Source organism: Eumetopias jubatus, unplaced genomic scaffold (assembly GCF_037043125.1).
Source record: "Eumetopias jubatus isolate StellerSeaLion01/CBP00866 unplaced genomic scaffold, mEumJub1_p1.0 scaffold_1, whole genome shotgun sequence".
Lineage (NCBI taxonomy): Eukaryota > Metazoa > Chordata > Mammalia > Carnivora > Otariidae > Eumetopias > Eumetopias jubatus.
The window spans coordinates 164402289-164421343 of NW_028274807.1; the positions used below are offsets into that span (position 1 = coordinate 164402289).

At 39.7% G+C, this 19055-nt stretch overlaps 1 protein-coding gene across 3 annotated transcripts in view; it reads left to right on the forward strand.

The window, feature by feature from the left end:
- The first annotated feature begins 864 nt into the window (after window positions 1-864).
- The window catches only part of RAF1 (Raf-1 proto-oncogene, serine/threonine kinase), a 78137-nt gene continuing 59946 nt past the window's right edge, over window positions 865-19055 (forward strand). The window contains exon 1 of one of the 3 annotated variants that reach the window (XM_028101672.1): window positions 865-1241. The gene's annotated coding sequence lies outside the window, so the exon portion shown is untranslated. Of the gene's footprint in view, window positions 1242-17516; window positions 17678-19055 lie in introns of those variants that run through there. The other 2 variants (XM_028101669.1, XM_088027229.1) reach the window with 2 other exon arrangements.

A 19055-nucleotide genomic window follows, 5' to 3' on the forward strand; every position in this document is an offset into this window, starting at 1 on the left:
ATGTAGCACCGCTTATTTAAAGTTTAACACATCTTTCCCAGTGTATCTCTAATGCAAACAATATGGCAATAAATATCTTAGCACATGCCTGTTTGTGCTATGGGTATGGGTACACATTTCTCTAAAATTAGTGTCTGAAAGGGGAATTGCTGGCACGAAGGGCGTACACATAAAAAATGTCAGTAGACAACGCCAAATTGCCCTCCCCATAAGCATTCCGGCCAGCGCTGAATTTGGGTACAGAACAGGTTTTCATATACTTTGGACCAGACTGGATATTATGTCTTGTCAACTTTTTGCCAATCTGATGGGGGGAAAGTTCCCTAATTTACAGATGAGGAAAGTGAGGCTCAGAAAACTTTTATGGTCGGGGTGCGTGGCTGGCTCAGTCAGAAGAGCATGACTCTTGATCTTAGAGTCGTGCGTTCGAGTCCCACGTATGGTGTGGAGATTACTTACTTAAACTTAAAAAAAAAAAGGAAAATTTTAGGGACTTTCCTACACAACCCGTAAATGGCTGAGTGGCGGTTCGAATTCTGACATGCCTAAGGCTAGGACGCGCCAAAGCTATGCACAGTATACTGTGTGTCCTCCGCTAAGTCTGGTTATCTTCGGGCCTTGTGATGCTGGCAGGCTTGCGTTCCCCTCGCCGCGAACCCTGGCCGTTGTTGACGGCCGACCCTCTCTGCCGGGCGCCGGCCAACACCGGTCCCATAGTCTCCACGGCTCCGAAATGGCGACCGTCGACATCACGAAGCCACGCCCTCCCCCCGGGGGCGAGGCCTGAGTTCAGGCTAGAGTGATAGATGCCCGAACGAAGTTTGAAGTCCGCTGCCAGGAGGGTTCGCGCAGAAGCAGAGAGCCGGTGGCGCCGCAGGTCGGGAGGAGGAGCACCGAGTGGAGGGCTCGTTTGCCGGGGCCGCCCGAGAGTCTCTTCGTCGCGGGCGTTGGGGCCGCCATCTTAGATGGCGGGAGTAAGACGAGGACGAGCGTAAGACGGGAAGGCTTTCCTGCCGCTCTCCTTGGGCCCGGAAGAGGGCCAGCTGGCCCGGCTTTGGGGCGTGTGCCCCGAGGCGCGGAGCGCGAGTGCGACGATGCGGGGACTGCCCGGGGCTCCGTCCCCTGGGCTAGGGACGCGCCGAATGTGACCGCCTCCCGCTCCCTCACCCGCCGCGGGGAGGAGGAGCGGACTAGACGCCGCCGCCGGACGACGGGACACGGAGGCGGCTCGACTCCTTCAGGTAGGCGGCAGGGCCGGCCCTGGCTGTCGGGGGATCTGGGCGGCGGGGCTGAAGGGGCAGAGTTCCCCGGCGTCCGGGCCTGGGCGGCGTTGATGGAGCGACCCCGCGGCTGCCGGGTGAGGGCCCGGGCCAGGCCGCTGTCACCTCGGGTGGCCCTGGGCGGGCGGGAGCCCTGGGGCCCGGTGTCATGGCCGGCCAGCCGAGTTTCCACATTCTCACTCAAATTTCCTTGTGTTTCGGGGAAATGTGCTAGCGCCACCCCTGTACTCGGTGCACATTCCTTATATTTTGGCAATGGGAAAATCTGCCCAGAATTGCCCCGTATCTATGTTGTCATTCAGGTGGACTAATTTCTTTCTGGTCGCGGAGGGGGTCCCGGTCTTGCATTTTATCTCAGAGTCCGTCACTCAAGAGACACCCTTACAGGGAGGACGAGAAGAATCGGGGACGAGAGGAGGAAGTGGGTCAGTGCCCCACCACAAAGGCATAGGGGCCTCGCCTTGGGTTTCGGGACTCTGTGGGTTACTAATGAAAGGTTTGGAATGCGCATACTGAGGTTTGGCCCTGGGATGCTTTAGAATGAAGATCCAAGGCTGTCTTTTGTGTAAAGTGAGAGCCGCCAGGACGCTTCGGTTCTGCAGCTGCAGAGGTTCTGCAGAGCTAGTCGATGCCCAGAAAGAGGAGTTTGGACATCATGAGAGGAGAGGAGGCTGTGTTCATTCATTGTTCTCTTTTCTGGGCTCTGGGTGTGCCCTCTGGTATTCATTTCTCTGGTGGGAAGAATGTTGGATCCCCTATGTCTCCTTGAGATGTGACCAGGTTCTAGAGGGTCGTTTAATCTAAGTAGGGACGAATTCGGCTCACGTTCATGGAGTATTTCTGCCTACTTCGTCCTCTGTGGGCTAAGCGGAGGGAACCTGCTCTTCTTTCTTTCCACCAAGGCGTGAAGACAATGCGCTACGATAAGGATGGACTTACCAAAGTGTTGTGGGAATTTGGAACAGCTAGTTTTGCCTGGGGGAGTTGAGGAAGCTTGAACACTGGAGGGAACTTTGGCGGCCAGTTTTGGACCGATGAGTAAGTGCTTACCAGGTGAGGAGGAGGGGAGAGCATTATAAGCTGAAGGAACCGCTGGTACAAAGGCATTGGGACATGCAGGAGTTGGGATGCATTTGGGTGCAGGAAGGAAATGGTGAGAGATGAGGGTCTAAAAAGTTGTGAAGGATCTTTATTGTAGAGAGAGTGAACTAGTTGATTTAATTTGGATTATTTTAAATGAATATTCTAATCTTTTCTTGCTGATAACTAATTTCCCCCTTGATGATGTTGAAGCTGATAGTAATTGAAAAAATTTACTGTGTTAAACCCATTTAAGAACATTTTTGATAAGTGCTTTACGTCAGATGTTTTGCACTTACACAGTGGTGAATGAACTGAACTTCATATTCCTAGGTGTTGTTGTAAAAGATTTTTCTAGGGTTTTACTTGCTCACCAGAATGTTGACTTTATGCATGTAGTGCACGCTGCTAATACTGCATTTTAAATGGTTGTTGGCAATAAAAACCACGCTGCCGGGTCATGTAGAAATTGGGAGATTATATGAAACAGCTGAAAGTATTTTAATTTATTAAGTGTGTTGTATATAGTGAACTTTCTTTGCATTGATTCTGTGGTTTACAATTTTGTTAAAAAGTCTTTAGCTCTATAAACATAATTTACCCCAAATTGCTGTATTGTCGTGATTAATGCTTATGCTAAAGTGATTATTATGGTCTTAACAGACTTCAGCTAGCAGTTCCTGAGTTTTTCTTGGGTTGTGATGGTTATAGCCACTGAAGAACATTAAGATACTTTTGGCTTGTTTTCACCCTTATCACTTCAAGGGCTAAGCTGTTTAAAATGCAACAGAAACATTTGACCCAGTTGAACACTGGATACTTGGGAAAATAGACCTGTTAGTGTTTCTGATGGAAAAGCTTATCTTTTAGGTATGTGGTGTTTGTGATTAAAAATTGAAGCGGGGTTGCTTAGCCTTGTTAAAACTTTTGTCAGTATTTGAAAAGTGTAAGCCTTCAAAGTAGAAGGCTTGAGTGAAATACATTAGAACATATTTTAAGGGATTTGGGTTAGCAGAAGAAAACAGGGAAACATTAAGCTGGTCATTTGTGATGAAAAGGAGCTAAAAGATGAAATGGAGAATGATTAAACATCAAGTATTGTATTACAACTGCTCTGAAACTAGTTGTGTTTAGTTTAAAACATGCCATTTGTGAAATCCAAAGTAGGTGGTTTGCTCTGAAGATTAAACAACAACTTCTTGGAAGTTAAATTTGAGTTTTCCAGAAGTACTAGGTTACTTATTAAATGGAAAATACAATAATAACTTTAAATTTCTATTTCAAGTAGTTTGTTAGTAGTAGATGTATGATTCTACATTTTAATTTCACATAAAACTTTTTTAGTAACCTGCTTAAAAATAGAAAAATGTTATATGAGGGAATGCTTTTGTTTGCATGTTAGGAACATAATAGGCCATACATAATAATCCTGGTCTTGGGAGGAGCTTGTTAGCCAAACAGCATGCCTTAATGTTGACTTGCAGAAGAGAATTTTAAATATTGCTTTTGAAAGGCAGTGGACTGTGTGACAGTAGGGGGTTTATGAAACCACAGAATCAAGCTTGCAAAGGTTTTTTGTTTTTCAAATTGTTCAGGTCATGGAAGTCATTTCTTAAAACTGTAGTTGGAAAATTGCTCACCTTGACTAAGTTAATTGGAAAACCAAGGAACACTGGGTTTATTTACGATGAGGTTGTATAGAGTTAGAAGTTGTCATATTGTGTGTGTGTGTGTGTGTGTATGGATGGTTAAGAATTCCTGTTTGCTAAATTGACTAGGTGCTAAATGTAACACTAGATGTTTGTGTTACAATTTAGTTAGTATTTCTGGTATAGGGCTAAACTACCTTACCTATCATCTTCATGATAGTAATGGTTGGGTATTTTATTGCCTTAAAAATGGAGTAAAAATTTGGGGTGCCTGGGTGGCTCAGTCATTAAGCGTCTGCCTTAGGCTCAGGTCCCAGGTCCTGGGATCGAACCCCCCATCGGGCTCCCTTCTCAGCGGGAAGCCTGCTTCTCCCCCTCCCACTCCCCCTCTTGTATTCCCTCTCTCACTGTCTCTCTGTGTCAAATAAATAAATTCTTTAAAAATTTTTTTTAAAAAAATGGAGTAAAAATTCCTTAATTTTGTATTAAAGTTTTCATCTTTCATTTTACGGTGGCTGAATCATTTTGTTCCTCCATTTCACCCAGAATACTTGTGTAGCTCTCAATGATTTTCGTGGTTAACTTCAGAGCTTTTAGCCTTTCTCCTAAAATTGCTCCTAAAATCTCAGTTTTTAACCAAGGAAAATGTCAAGTGGGTGTTGTTTCTTTGTTATTGGTTTTGGCCCAGGCTATCTCAAGTCTCTTTGGCAAATCACTCACAAAGTGTGTTAATTGCTTCACATTCCAATCAGTGTACATAGTTTTTCTTGAGGAACACTTGATACATAGTTTTATTTTTAGACCAGATTCTAAGGGAGTTTAAGGGGTGGGGATTAACAATCCTAAAGCTAGTTTCAAATTTTAAAATCTTTGTGATTTTTGAGATTGTTGGTATTTTTGGTTAATGAATGGAAAGCAGCAGGCAATGACAGTCATTGTTTTAGGGGTCCCAGTATGTTTAAATGCTGGTGAGGACCTTGTGGATTTTACTGGTGTCCTCTTCCTCCTCTTTCTACCTGTTGGATTCCATTTATTGTCATATAGTAACAAGCATAAGCACATTTTTACTGTTGGAATCAAGATCTTCTATTTTCTACAATCCTGCTATGGAAAACAAAAGTGGTCTGATTTCTTTGAAGCTACTTAATACTAGGCATCACATTTGGACAGTGTTTACTTTTTTCCATCCATGTACATTTCTGATGGAAGAGTCAGGCTAGTTATTGTTTAACTGTGTTAATATGTCTTTAAAATTGAGTTTTCATTCCTTTTTTTTTTTTTTTAAAGTAATCTCTACACCCAACGTGGGGCTTGAATTTACAACCCCAAGATCAAGAGTCGCATGCTCTACCGACTGAGCCAGCCAGGTCTTAATCTAGGTATTTCTGAGGGATCCTTTTCAACCACGGATAGCTTTTAACATCTGTACATTACCTGGGTTTGGGATAGATGAAATCCTGAATTTTCCCTGGAAGAATACGACTTTTGTTCTCTGTGGCAAATCTCATTAGGAAGCTCAGAGTTTCTTTCTTTCTTTTTTTTTTTTTAAATTTTTTTAAAGATTTTATTTATTAATTTGAGAGAGAATGAGAGAGAGAGCACGAGAGGGAAGAGGGTCAGAGGGAGAAGCAGACTCCCCGCTGAGCAAGGAGCCCGATGTGGGACTCGATCCGGTTTCTCCAGGATCATGACCTGAGCCGAAGGCAGTCGCCCAACCAACTGAGCCACCCAGGCGCCCTCTTTTTTTTTAATAAAAGATTTTATTTATTTATTTGACAGAGAAAGACACAGCGAGAGAGGGAACACAAGCAGGGGGAGTGGGAGAGGGAGAAGCAGGCTTTCCCGCTGAGCAGGGAGCCCGATGCGAGGCTCAATCCCAGGACCCTGGGATCATCATGACCTGGGTTGAAGGCAGACTCTTAAGGACTGAGCCACCTAGGCGCCCCGGAAGCTCAGAGTTTCTATGAGAAGCATTTCTCTGGATCCAGAAGATCATTCAGAAAGGAGCTATCATTTGCATTTAAGAGAATTTGTTTATAATAGAAAAGACTGGAAAGAGTTCAAATGTCCAACAATAGTGAAATGATTAAGTAAATGATGGTACAGCTACTTGATGGGGCACTGTACTTGTCATTAAATACAGATTATATGAAGCACTGATGACATGGAAAATGCTGAACACAAAATTATGTATCTGGAATGATTACAGTTGTATAAAAAATACAGTGGAATATTGTTCAGTAATAAAGAAATGGTGTACTGTTAAATTCTCCAACATACATAAACCTTGCAAACATTATATTAAATGAAAGAAGCCAGTCATAAAAGACCACGTATTGTATGATTCCATTTGTATGAAATGTCCAGAATAAGCTAGTTCACAGAGAATGTAGGTTAGTGGTTGCCAGGGGCTGGAGGGAGTGGGGAATGGGTAGGGACTGTGATAGGGGTTTTTTTTGGGAGTGATAAAAATGTTCTCAAATTGTGGAGATGGATTCGCAACTCTGAATATAATAAAATTGAATTACACACTTCCAGTGGGTGAGTTGTATGGTATGTGAATTACTCTCAAGATGTTAAAAAAAAATCTCAAAACCTACACATAGGAAGAAAATACATGTAGATGTTAACAGTGGTTAAACAGTAGAAATAAGGATAATGTTCTTTATACTTTCTGTATTCTCTGAATGTGTTGCTTTTATAATAGAAAAATGCATTTAAGAAAATTGTATTCATGGTGTGGATCTTTATGTTACCCCAAACATTCAGTAGCTGTTAGATTCCATTGACAACTATATTTTTGAGCTTCTTTCAGCTGTTTTCTTTTTTCTCCAGATCGTCAGACTTTTCTTACTATTTGCCTTGACTATTGTTAGAACCTCTGAAGTGAACTTTTTTCTTATTTCTTCCCATGGTTGTGCTTTCTCCACACTGCTGTCAGATTCACTCTTAACTGTGCGGCTTCTTAAAAATTAAATTTTATTAATTTTTTTGAGTAGATAATAGTTTCGCATGGCACAAAATTCAAAGGATACAGAAATTTAGGAAGAGTAAGTAAAAGTTGTGCAGGGTAATTCTACCTCCCCCTTTGTTTCCCAGCTACCCAGCTTTCTTTCAGGGAGGGAAATAATGGGGTTTTATGTATCTTTTTTAAGATTTTATTTGACAGAGAATGTGTGAGCGCACAAGCAGGGGGAGCTAGAGGGAGAGGGAGAAGTAGGCTCCCTGCTGAGCAGAGAGCCCAGCATGGGCCTGGATCCCAGGGTATCACGACCTGAGCTGAAGGCAGACGCTGAACCGACTGAGCCACCCAGGCGCTCTTTATGTATCCTATTTTGTAATGTTAACAAGAATATTCAAATGTAGATGTGCTGGCCTTCTGTTCGCAAAACTTCCAAGAGTCTCCATTGCTTATCACACTAAACATACTTTTTTTTTTTTTAAAGATTTTATTTATTTATTTGACAGAGAGAGACACAGCAAGAGAGGGAACGCAAGCAGGGGGAGTGGGAGAGGGAGAAGCAGGCTTCCCGCTGAGGGGAGACCCTGATGCGGGGCTCCATCCCAGGACCCTGGGATCATGACCTGAGCCGAAGGCAGACTCTTAACAACTGAACCACCCAGGCGCCCCAGACTAAACATACCTCTTGCTTAATGTAGATTCCTCATACTATCTTTGGTGGAATGCAAAGGCTTTTTTTTTTTTTTTTTTTAAGCACTTATGTAGGTGCGGGCTAGTGTGCTTAGTGCAGGGTGAATGAGGCAAGTTCCTGCCTTCAACTACCTTATCTAATGAGGAGAGATTGACACAATTTCCTCACTTTTATCTTCCTCTTTTAAGAGCCATTTTGAACACCATCTTCTAAATATCATTTCCTGATCTTTTTTTCCTGTTCTCACTCATTATTTTGTTTCCTTCCTTGAGCCCCACCTTTAAACTTTGCATTTATTTTTCTTATGGCCTTTATCATGTAATCATTTCTGAGTTTACTATCCCATTAGATCATAAACTGAAATTAATGCTTCCTACTCTATATGCAGTTCCTTATTTATTGATATTTGTAAAAAGCTTTCCCTTTGAGAGGCTGAGGGACCATGTTTGTGTGCTTCAGTGAAGGTGTTGAGTCTACATTCCAACACTTAATACTAGGTTTTATAAGACCCTCTATTTAAACTTAAATTATTTCTTTTTTTGTACTATGCACTATAGATTTTATATGTATGTATGGTGACATATATGAAAGTATTTGTTTACTTCTTTGCTTAGAAGATTGTACCTTAATCATCTTTGACTACCCAGAGTTTAGCATAATGGCTGATACCTGATTGCAGCCAATTTGTTGAGTGTAAACTGCTAAGTAGTGTTAATTGAACTGAATTTTTTGTATAGATATCCTACAACTCTGGCTAGACTTAACTTCCTTAAAGGTGGGGCATATCTTACTCTTGTTTATAAATCTCCAGTTCTTAAAACTTTGTCTTGATTATGTAATGAACATTAACTGAATGAGTGGAGATTCAGAGATTAATCACCTGTGGACTTAGTTCCTTCCTACTACTGTCCATCACAAACACACCGATGTTTGCTATTAAGAGGATATACTTACTAAACTCAAACTCAGAACTTTGTAACTTAGGATATCTGTGGAAGGAGTCATCTTGCTTATCCTCTCCCTCTATGGGGCATTATTTGTAGATTGCTCTGGGTTCTCATTGCCAGCTCCATGAGGACATTTGCCTGCTTTAGTAGCTCCCTGATTCACTGGCCCCAAAGCACTCTTGTCATGCTGGCTATTTCCTTTTGTGTTCATAGTCTTTATACATGGAAGAGAGTTTTAACCAGAGAGGATGTGAGGGGGTACGTGATATTCTACCTTCCTTCATGTTAGTCTGGACTGGAATTAGAATGTGATTGTGAATTGTGAGAGTAGAGATCATGCATGACCTTCATGACTCATATTTAGCTGACAGTGTGAAATGGGCCCCTTAGGCTTTTTTGGAGGGGGACAGGTAAGCTATACATAAAATTTACCATTTTAACATATTTGAGTGTACTGTTAAGTGGCATTAAGTACATTTACAGCATTGTGCAACCATCACCAATACCTATTTCCAGAACATTTCTATCATTCCAAACAGAACCCGTACCCATTAAACAAAACTCGCCGTTCCTTCCTATTTATCTTTGGTAAATTCTACTTTCTATGAATTCACTCATTCCAAGTACCTCATATAAGGGAAAATCATACAGAATTTGTGATATTGCATCTGGTTTATTTTACTTAATGTTTTTCCAAGGCCCATCCATATTGTACCATGTTATCAAAATTTCATTCCTTTTTATGGATGAATAATATTCCTGTGGGTGTGGGTGTGTGTAAGGTATTTTGTTTATCCATTCATCTGTTGATGGATTCTTGGGTTGTTTCCACCTTTTGGCTGTTGTGAATAATGCTGCTATGAATATTCGTTTACAAGTATCTGTTTGAGTCTCTGCTTTCAATTCTTTTGAGTGTGTGCCTAGGAGTGGAATTGCTGGATCATTTGGTAATTTGGTTTTAACTTTTTGAGGAACTGCCAAACTGTTTTCCACAGAAACTGCACCATTTTTTACATTTCCACCAGCAATACATGAGGGTTCCAATTTCTTTACATCCTTGTCAACGCTTGTTATTTTCCCCTTTTTAATGATAACTATCCTAATGGATGTGAAGTGGTGCTAGGCTTTTTTCTTACTGCTAATTAAATCTAATGAGGAAACAAACTTAGAAGTTCGCTATATTTGCATCTGATGGATTTTTTTCACAAATATATTTGTACATAATGCTCTTCAAAGAGGTATCACACAACTAATGACTCCTCTTTTTTGAAAAGAATAAACTTTTTTGAGAAGCTAGTACATGTAGTTGGTGTAGTTTCTTTATGCCCTATATCCTTTTACTCTAAAGTGTATTCTGTCAACTAGAGAAAGATGATTTCAGTTAATCCTGTGAGATAGGATCTATTAAGTGAGAAAAGTAGAGTGCAAAAATTAATACACAAAGATCTCATCTTTATAAAGAAAAATATTTACAAGTGTATATATATATTTTTAAAGATTTTATTATTTATTTGACAGAGAGAGTACAAGTAGGCAGAGAGGCAGGCAGAGGGAGAGGGAGAAGCAGGCTCTCTGCTGAGCTGGGAGCCCGATGTGGGGCTCGATCCCAGACCCCTGGGATCATGACCTGAGCTGAAGGCAGACGCTTAACTGACTGAGCCACCCAGGCGCCCCTACAAGTGTATATTTATGCATAGAAAAGGTTAGATACATATATCCACAAATGTTGGCAAGGGCCATCTATAGGTTATTATCTTTTGTATTATTTAGACCCCCCCATTAACATGTATTCTGTAATTAGTGGTTTTTTTTTTTTTTTAGGATTTTTTTAGAGCACTTGTGCATGGTGCGGGGGATGGGGTGGGGTGGGACAGAGGGAGAGAGAGAATCTTGAAGCAGACCCCTTGCTGAGTGTGGAGCCCCACACGGGTCTCAGTCCTAGGACCCTGAAATCATGACCTGAGCCAAAATCAAGAGTTGGTTGCTTTAGCGGGCTGAGCCACTGAGGTGCCCCTGTAATTAGTGTATCTTTTAAAAAACTAATAGATTGGAAAATATAAATTATTACAAAAAACCTATGTATGCATGTGCATATGACATCTGTATGGGATTATAAGCATGGAGAAAATACCAAAAAAGTAATAGGAGGTTGTTAACATAGGTTACTTGGTCGGTTTAGATGGGGGAAGAAAGGGAAGGGTAAAGCAAAGAAGGGATTTTAAAAAACATTTAGGTGCTATAGAAAAAATAAAGCAGAGTAACAATTTTAGAGGGTACTGAGGATGGAGAGGGGTTGCTATTTATAATGGGTGTGTTTGTAAAGTTATTAAATATGAAGGTTTAAAATAAAAGGAAAACAAAGTTGTGTAAAAAGTAAAAGACGGTACTGTTCTTCGTCAGACTTGTTTCCAAACTTTTCCTCTTCTCTACTCCCTGGATACACTTTGGCTTTTACTTAACTCTGCATCTATCTATTGACATGCTACCCCTTCTAGTTCAAGTACTATGGTGAAGTCATCCTTAACAGTCCACCTCTTTCTCCACTCAAGCTAGAAGTAACCTTTCCACACTCCCAATTTCAGACTTGGTTTCGGCTTAGGTCGTGATCTCAGGGTTGTGAGATCGAGTTCAGTGAGGAGTCAGCTTCAGATTCCCTCTCTCTCTTTCAAATAAATAAATCTTTAAAAAAGTCACCACCCCTCCCCCCCCAAAAAAAAGACTGCCACATTTTATAGGACTGCTTGTTATCCTGAAAGTTCTTAGCACAATGCCTAGCACATAGTCAGTTTTGGTAAATGGTTTTCTTCTACTTTAAAAGCTTCTGGAAGGCAAGGGGCAATGTCTGAATTTTATATTCTTCAAAGCAGCTAGCAGTTAAAAGTAGATTCTTAGAAATTGTTGAATGAATAGTGCTCCTTATTCTTTTTTTCCTCTCAGTTCTATGCCTGGTTGCAGTATATACAAAAGCATCTGGTTCCTTAGATTATATATTAATATTTTTATGTGGTAGATAGTGATTTAGTATCAATGAAAAAAGGTTAAGATAAATATTGTAATTCTGTCTTTTCTCCATTAATATTTTATTCAGGTACTTGAGCACCTAATTTTATGTAAGGTGTACTATACTGGATGATGGAGTATAACAAGATTTAAGAAATATAGTTCTTTTCCTTAAGGCATTCATACTTTGGTATATAATTATATAGGTTACGTTTTCATGTTTTTTTTAATCCTGTGGCAAAGTATCTGGGTATAATTTAGGGCTTTAATGAGTTAATGGTCTAATTACAGGGAAAACTTGTGCACATGTCCTTGTTTTAAGAAAATTCTTGAAAAGTTGATTTAAAATATTTTCTGAAAAAAAAAGATGCTATAGATTTTTGCAGGTGCCTTCTTGTAATTCTACAAAGTTCTTAAAGCAAGCAAGGTGGGTGCCTTTGGGGATACCACTAAAGACTAAGGATATCTTTTCTATATGAGAGCCATTGACTCTGGAAGGAATGATAGGAGATTTGACTGAATCAGATGGTTACTTCTTGAAATAGTTCTGCCAAGTTGTAAACATGAAGGACTACCTCCTATCTTAAGGATAAATTCCAGTGTCTGCCTGTGCCAATGTGCAGAATAGTGGATTTATTTATTTTATATTTCATGTCTTTATTCTTGAGGAAGGCAAAATGCTATTTTTTAAGTTACTTGTTGATTATGCAAGGTTTGCCACTAAAATTCATGCTTTTTATGTGGAATAGAAATTAGCGGTACGGGGTTGCCTGGCTGGCTCAGTTGGTAGAGCATGCAGCTCTTGATCTCAGGTTTGTGAATTCAAGCCCCACATTGGGCATAGAGCTTATATTTAAAAAAATTGTAAGTAAATAAATAATTTAGTGATAAAAGGTTAAGTCAGTGTTTCCAGGTATTAGCAGGCTGAGATATCTGGGTGGTTTTTGTTTCCCTTCCTTCACCTTTGTGCAGCCATCTTACTACCTCATTATTACCTGGCCATGAGAATGTTCATCCCTAAACCAGATTTTATTTGTGCATTGTATATTTTGGTACTTTTGTTAATGGTATACTTTGTAAATGGGTCTGTTCATTTTAAAATTAGCAGTTACTGCCTAAATAAAGAAACTGACAGGTTTGGAGATGAAAAGTAAAACCTGGGCTGAAAGAGTTCAAGATAAAGTGACTTTAAATTAAAAATAATGAAAAACTAATTTGTGGCAAGAGTTAAATATGAAATTGTTCCTAGAGGTCTTTTACTGTAGAGCTGATTGCTTTAATATATTGTTTTGAACTAGCTGATTTTTAACTTGTATTTTTAAAAAAGAATCTTTTCTAAACTTGGGCAGCCTTGGCTTGCTAACTTTTAGAAGGGTAAAGTGTCACATTTCCTCATGTGCCTTTATGCTGCCCAGTCATCTGATGAGGTTGCCAGTTTGTGGTCAGAAATTGAGAAAGAGGAGTGAGGAAACTCAAAATATTGACACACATACCACCTTGCAGTGCATCAGGGTGCCCTTTTGGACTGGTTGGAAAACTGTAACCTAAGCCTTTTCCAAACTAGACATATTTCCTAGCTTGGATGAAATGACATTTGATTTTTTTAAGTATTTGAGCATGTCCGTCAGCAGAAACTTTCTCTGGGTGAGGGTGATTTTTTCCAGTGTTGTGTGACCAACTGAATGATAATAATGATAAAAGAACAAAACACTTCCTAAAGGAAGCTTGGGGAAATCATGAAACATTGATCACCCGATCTCTCAGGTGGGCCAAGGCTTGACTGAAGAAAAGAATGAGCTTAAAGGAGAAATGAATAGTGAAGTTGCATTATAAGCACTTTAAAATATAAGTATTTAATTGCATTTTCACTCTGCCAAAAAATAAAAAGTTTTTTAATAGTGCAGGCAATTTCAGCCACCATTATTCATTCTGAGTATACATTCTTAAGAGATTTTTATTGCATTTGAAAAAAGTGATCTATTTTGTTATTCTCAGTTCTCACAAGCCTTATAGTTTGCGGCACAGTTGAGTATGATTCTTTTTTGTCTAAAGATATATTAAAAACAACGAAAAAAGACCTATAGATAATAGCTTACCTTGTTGACTACTGCCTGCCATGTTCTTTTAAGAGCTGACCTTAATTCATTTAATCTTCCCAACAGCCTGATGATACAGGTAAATTATGATCTTCATTTTAAAGAGGAAGAAAGAGAGACATAGAGTAAATACTCTAAATACAGCCCATCTATTTAGGGAGAGATTAAAGGGATTTTCTAGGGTAATTTCGACTCCATCCTACACCCTATCTTCACCCTAGAACTTAGCCCCTATGTATGATGCAGACTTAGTGTTTTTGTTAGAATTCTGGGAATGCCTTCCACTTCATAATTCTCTTTATGATCCATGGTAGTTTTATTTCCTTCTTACAAGCCTTATATTATTGACCCCTCCTAATCCTGTATTATGTTTTAAACTAAATTCTGAAGTTATTGAAGGCATGATCTGGGTCCTAAACTAATTTTCCTCTCCAAGTACTTATTTTTCATAGAACCCTCAGAGATAGCCCCTTTGAAAAGAGGTTTTTTTCCCTTAACTTTTGTTGACCTAAATGTAACACATTTCTATTATTTTTTCCTGTAAGATGATAATCATTTTGCTAATACTTTATATGTGAACACTTTTCTTCAATATTTGATGTAGGGATTTAGTTCAAAATAACACTTTTAGAAAAATTCTTTCTAAAATGTTTTCTTTCTCCACTAACCAGTGTTTCATAAACGTCTAGCAAACATCCTGTCACTTACGTGTAAAGCATACCCAGCTTATGCAAGCACAGGGTGAGGATTGTGAGTTTACACTGAAGCCTTTAATCTAAAGCTTAGAATGATTGGAGGTATTCACCTGATTCTTTATCTTAAACATTTATCACTTAATGGAGGGACTTCTCTTTTTGGAAAGTTTTCTGTGCTAATTTTGCCAATTTTTATGAAAGTGTTTAAAATGCTTGGAATGGGTGACTCAGTTAAGCGTCCGACTCTGGATTTCGGCTCAGGTCATAATCTCAGGGTAGTGAGATTGAGCCCCAGGTTGGCCTCTGCGGTGGGCGTGGTGTCCGCTTGAGATGCTCTCTCTCCTTCCTTTTCCCCTCCCCCTGCGCATCTCTCTCTCAATAAATAAGTAAATACATAAAGTCTTTAAAAAAGATTCCTGGGGCGCCTGGGTGGTTCAGTCGGTTAAGTAGCTGCCTTCAGCTCAGGCCATGATCCCAGGGTCTTGGGATCGAGCCCTGCATCGGGCTCCCTGCTCCAAGGGGAGCCTGCCTCTCCCCCTCATGTGCCTGCATGCACGCGTGCTCGCTCTCTTTCTCTGTCAAAAACATAAATAAAATATATCGAAAAAAATTTGAAAAGATGCTTGGAATTTTATGTAATAGATAATTCTCTGAAAAGTGAGCATAGTGGGAAGATACCTAAAATGATTTATTGGCTTTTAGTATAAAGCTTCATTGTACAATTAAGTAATTAAAGCTGAGTAGAGACACATCTTTGGAATTGTGTTATGATCAGAATGGCTATTAGTGGCTTTAAAAATTGTGAACTACTTTGTTTATTTCATTATTACCATTTCTCCTGCTTTATATTCCCAGTCTATTTTCTAATTTTCTGATCTATCAGAAAGATATTTAAGTGTTAGAATACTTGAATTAGTTTACTGGTTAAAATATAAACTGACATATACTTCAAATATAACTGTATATCATATAGTGTTAAAAGAACTACTTTTACCTGTATTTTACTTAAAGAGCAGTGAGCTGGGATATTTTATATTTTTCTTACGCATCAAGTCACTGTAAATTGTACATGGCTTATTTTCTCTCTCTCTCTCTCTCTTTTTTTTAAAGATTATTTATTTGACAGAGAGAGACAGCGAAAGAGGGAACACAAGCAGGGGCAGTGGGAGAGGGAGAAGCAGGCCTCCCGCTAAGCAGGGAGCCTGATACGGGGCTCGATCCCAGGACCTAGAGATCATCACCTGAGCCGAAGGCAGATGCTTAACCCACTGAGCCACCCAGGGACCTCTAAGTATTTTTTATTTTTTAAATCAGTGTGTTGTAATAGAGCTGGGATTTACAGTCTGAGGATTTGAAAATTTTTTTGTTTTGCTTTTAAATTGTGGCTAAGCCTTTTGAATTTCATTTTCATCTAAAAAAGAGATAGGAATAGTACCTGCTTTAGCCTGTCTAACAATCCTTTGAGGTAATGGAGAGGAGAGCTGAATAACCTGTGAAGCTTGTCAAATTGTAAGTTCTCTTGAAGTAGACTTTTTGAAATCAGTCTCAACCTTACAGAATGCATTGCTACGTTCTCAGAAAGTAGCTTTAAGGTAGATTGCTTAGGAAGTTCTTAAAACCTCATTTTACATCAACATGCTGGCTGCTTTAGGTATGTTTGCTCTACCACTTTAATATTTTTAAGTGAAATGTAAGTATTTGAAGAACTAAAAAATGAGATTTTTCAGAATGTCTTATTATAGAAGAAAATTTAAAATGTGGATGAAGTATTTACATTGTTTGGGGTGTGTGAGTGTGTTCTCCTCAGAAAGGCAATAGTAAGATTTATTTGGCACATTGGCTTGGCTGAGGTAGGGAGAGGGTAAAACAAAGTCAGCTTTAACCCCGAATTTGTCCAACTGCTTCTTGACTCTTTTAGGCAGAAGTTTTAGGACTTTTTGATTCTTTTTTTAAATTTTATTTATTTATTTGACAGAGAGAGACACAAGAGAGGGAACACAAGCAGGGGGAGTGGGAGAGGGAGAAGCAGGCTTCCCACGGAGCAGGGAGCCCGATATGAAGCTCGATCCCAGGACCCTGGGATCATGACCTGAGCCGAAGGCAGACGCTTAACGACTGAGCCACCCAGGCGCCCTAAAATTTTATTTATTTATTTGAGATGAGAGCGAGAGAGCGAGTGAGCATGAGCTGGGGGGTGGGGAGATGTGCACAGAGGAAGAGGGAGAACCGGACTCCGCAATGAGCAGAGAGCCCTCGTGATCCTGACCTGATCTGAAGGGGCAGATGCTTAACTGACTGAGCCATCCAGGTGCTCTGACTTTTTGATTCTTGTATGCTCCTGAAAAGCTTCCTGGTTAATCAGGATTGTTAAAATTTTTTCTCACCATGGGTCAGAGGAATCTAACCCCAACTTTCAGGAGAGGAGCTGTGATAAGATAATCAATGAGAAGTGTTCTCTATCTCCAGAAGTTGGTAGAGTAGCATTTCCAGACAAACATTTATGCCTCAGATTAGGCTTTAAGGTGGGAGATGGACCTTGAAGCAAAGGACTCAAATCACTTAAAATTATACCCTAGGTACTGGTAGTTACATTTTCATAATTGTAGTCTTTTCAGATTTCACTTGTCCTGAGGCTACTTAAAAGTACTTTGTATGTGTTGCTCCCTAATAATCTTGCGCCTTAAACATAATCTTGTTTTCAAAACATTTTTTTACCATCTGCTAAACTCAAAATGCAAAAACAAGAGGGCTTTTGAAAAGTTTATTTTGTTTTCTAACTTATGTTTTATTAATCTGGCATGATTTATTGATTTTTGGAAATACCTCTGAATGCAGCAATTTGCTGAAATTATTGCTGGAGCTGGGCCACAGGGTGAGAAGGCTGAAATGAATGTGTTGAGTTTAAAATTAAAATGCCTTTATCACAACTTGGTGTTCTCCTGGATTATGAGCATCAGAATAAATTATACAAGGTTTTTTTCTAAGATCACTTCTAAACAGTTTATTAGGAATTGTACTAGGAAATAATTTGATTTCTTAAAAATTTTTCACAAACATGTATGGCCCCTATATTTACTACTCTCTTATTTTGATCCTTAACGTGTTTACATACCCAGAGTGTTACCTGCTGTAACCGGTTTCTCAGCTACGTGGTGCTTTGTGGAGATTGGGGCATGAGGATTGTGGGATCAGTTCTCAGAACTCTGCAGACTCTCTGGAAATATAGTACAGCTTTTTGCCTTCGTCAACAGAGCTGAAGAAGGACGGGGGGTGAGTGGTAGGTACTATACTGTTAATAGCCATTTGATTTCTTTCCTGAGGTCAAAAGTACAATATTATGGAGAGAACTTATACCTTGCCTTACCAACGTGTAGATGTTTAAAAAGTTAATCTTATTTCTGGAAAGCGTAAGGAGATGAAAATCACGCAACGGTCTTCAGACGTTTCTACTTAGCATATAGTGGAAAACTCATTGGCTATACAGGTGTGTGTGTTCATGGAAACCCTCAGGAATGTATTCCTGGTTTTATTTTTTTTTTTTTAAGATTTTATTTATTTATTTATTTGAGAGAGCACGCAAGAGAACATGAGCGGTGTGAGGGGCAGGGGGAGAAGCAGGCTCTGCCGAGCAGGGAGCCTGATGTGGGGCTCCATCCTGAGACTCTGGGATCATGACCTTAGCCGAAGGCAGATACTTATAACTAGCTGAGCCACCCAGGTGCCCCGTATTCCTGATTTAAAAAAAAATATGAATTTACTGTAAAAGTTGTTTTTCTTAACATTCCTGTATTTTTTAATTATTCAAGAAGGAGTTTGAGAAATATATGATGAGCTATAGAAATCAGCTGATTAGCTTCCAGCCGATTAAACTGTTGACATTCAACAGTCCCTTTTTTTTTTTTTTTAAAGATTGATTTTATTTATTTGACAGAGAGAGACACAGTGAGAGAGGGAACACAAGCAGGAGGAGTGGGAGAGGGAGAAGCGAAGCAGGCTTCCCGCAGAGCAGGGAGCCCGATGTGGGGCTCGATCCCAAGACCCTGGGATCATGACCTGAGCCGAAGGCAGACGCTTAACGACTGAGCCACCCAGGTGCCCCAACAGTCCCTTGTTTTTATTCACAGAAAAATTGGTTTTATCCTTTTACTAAAATGAAGAAGAATTATTCTTAGGACTCCTGTTAATGGCCTGTGCTATTTGAACCGTAGCAAATACAGGGAAAGTAGTGACTGCTATCCGATTATAGAGTCATTTGCAAGCATGATGTGAAAATGTATCAGCTTCCCCAAATTTTAGCTTTTGCATGTTCTGGGAATTGTTTATTTTTTCTCCTTAATTTTACTGAATGGTTGGTTTTGTGGTTGACAGCATATGTATATGAAGAACGTGTTAAATTAACATCAAGAATCTAAACTATAACTAGCATTGTATGGTTATGCTTAAGAAAGCATTCGTTTTTTTGGGACATGTACCCAGTATATTTGGGGATTATTGTATTTTCTTTAAGCTGAACTCTTCCCACTCCCACATCTGAAGTCCTTCTTTTTCTAGACATTCTTTTGCATTCTATGTGATCTTCTGCATGTTTAAAAACACAGTTCTGCATTTCTTTAGTAGGGGCACTATGGTTTAAAACCACTTTTTAATTTCAGTGG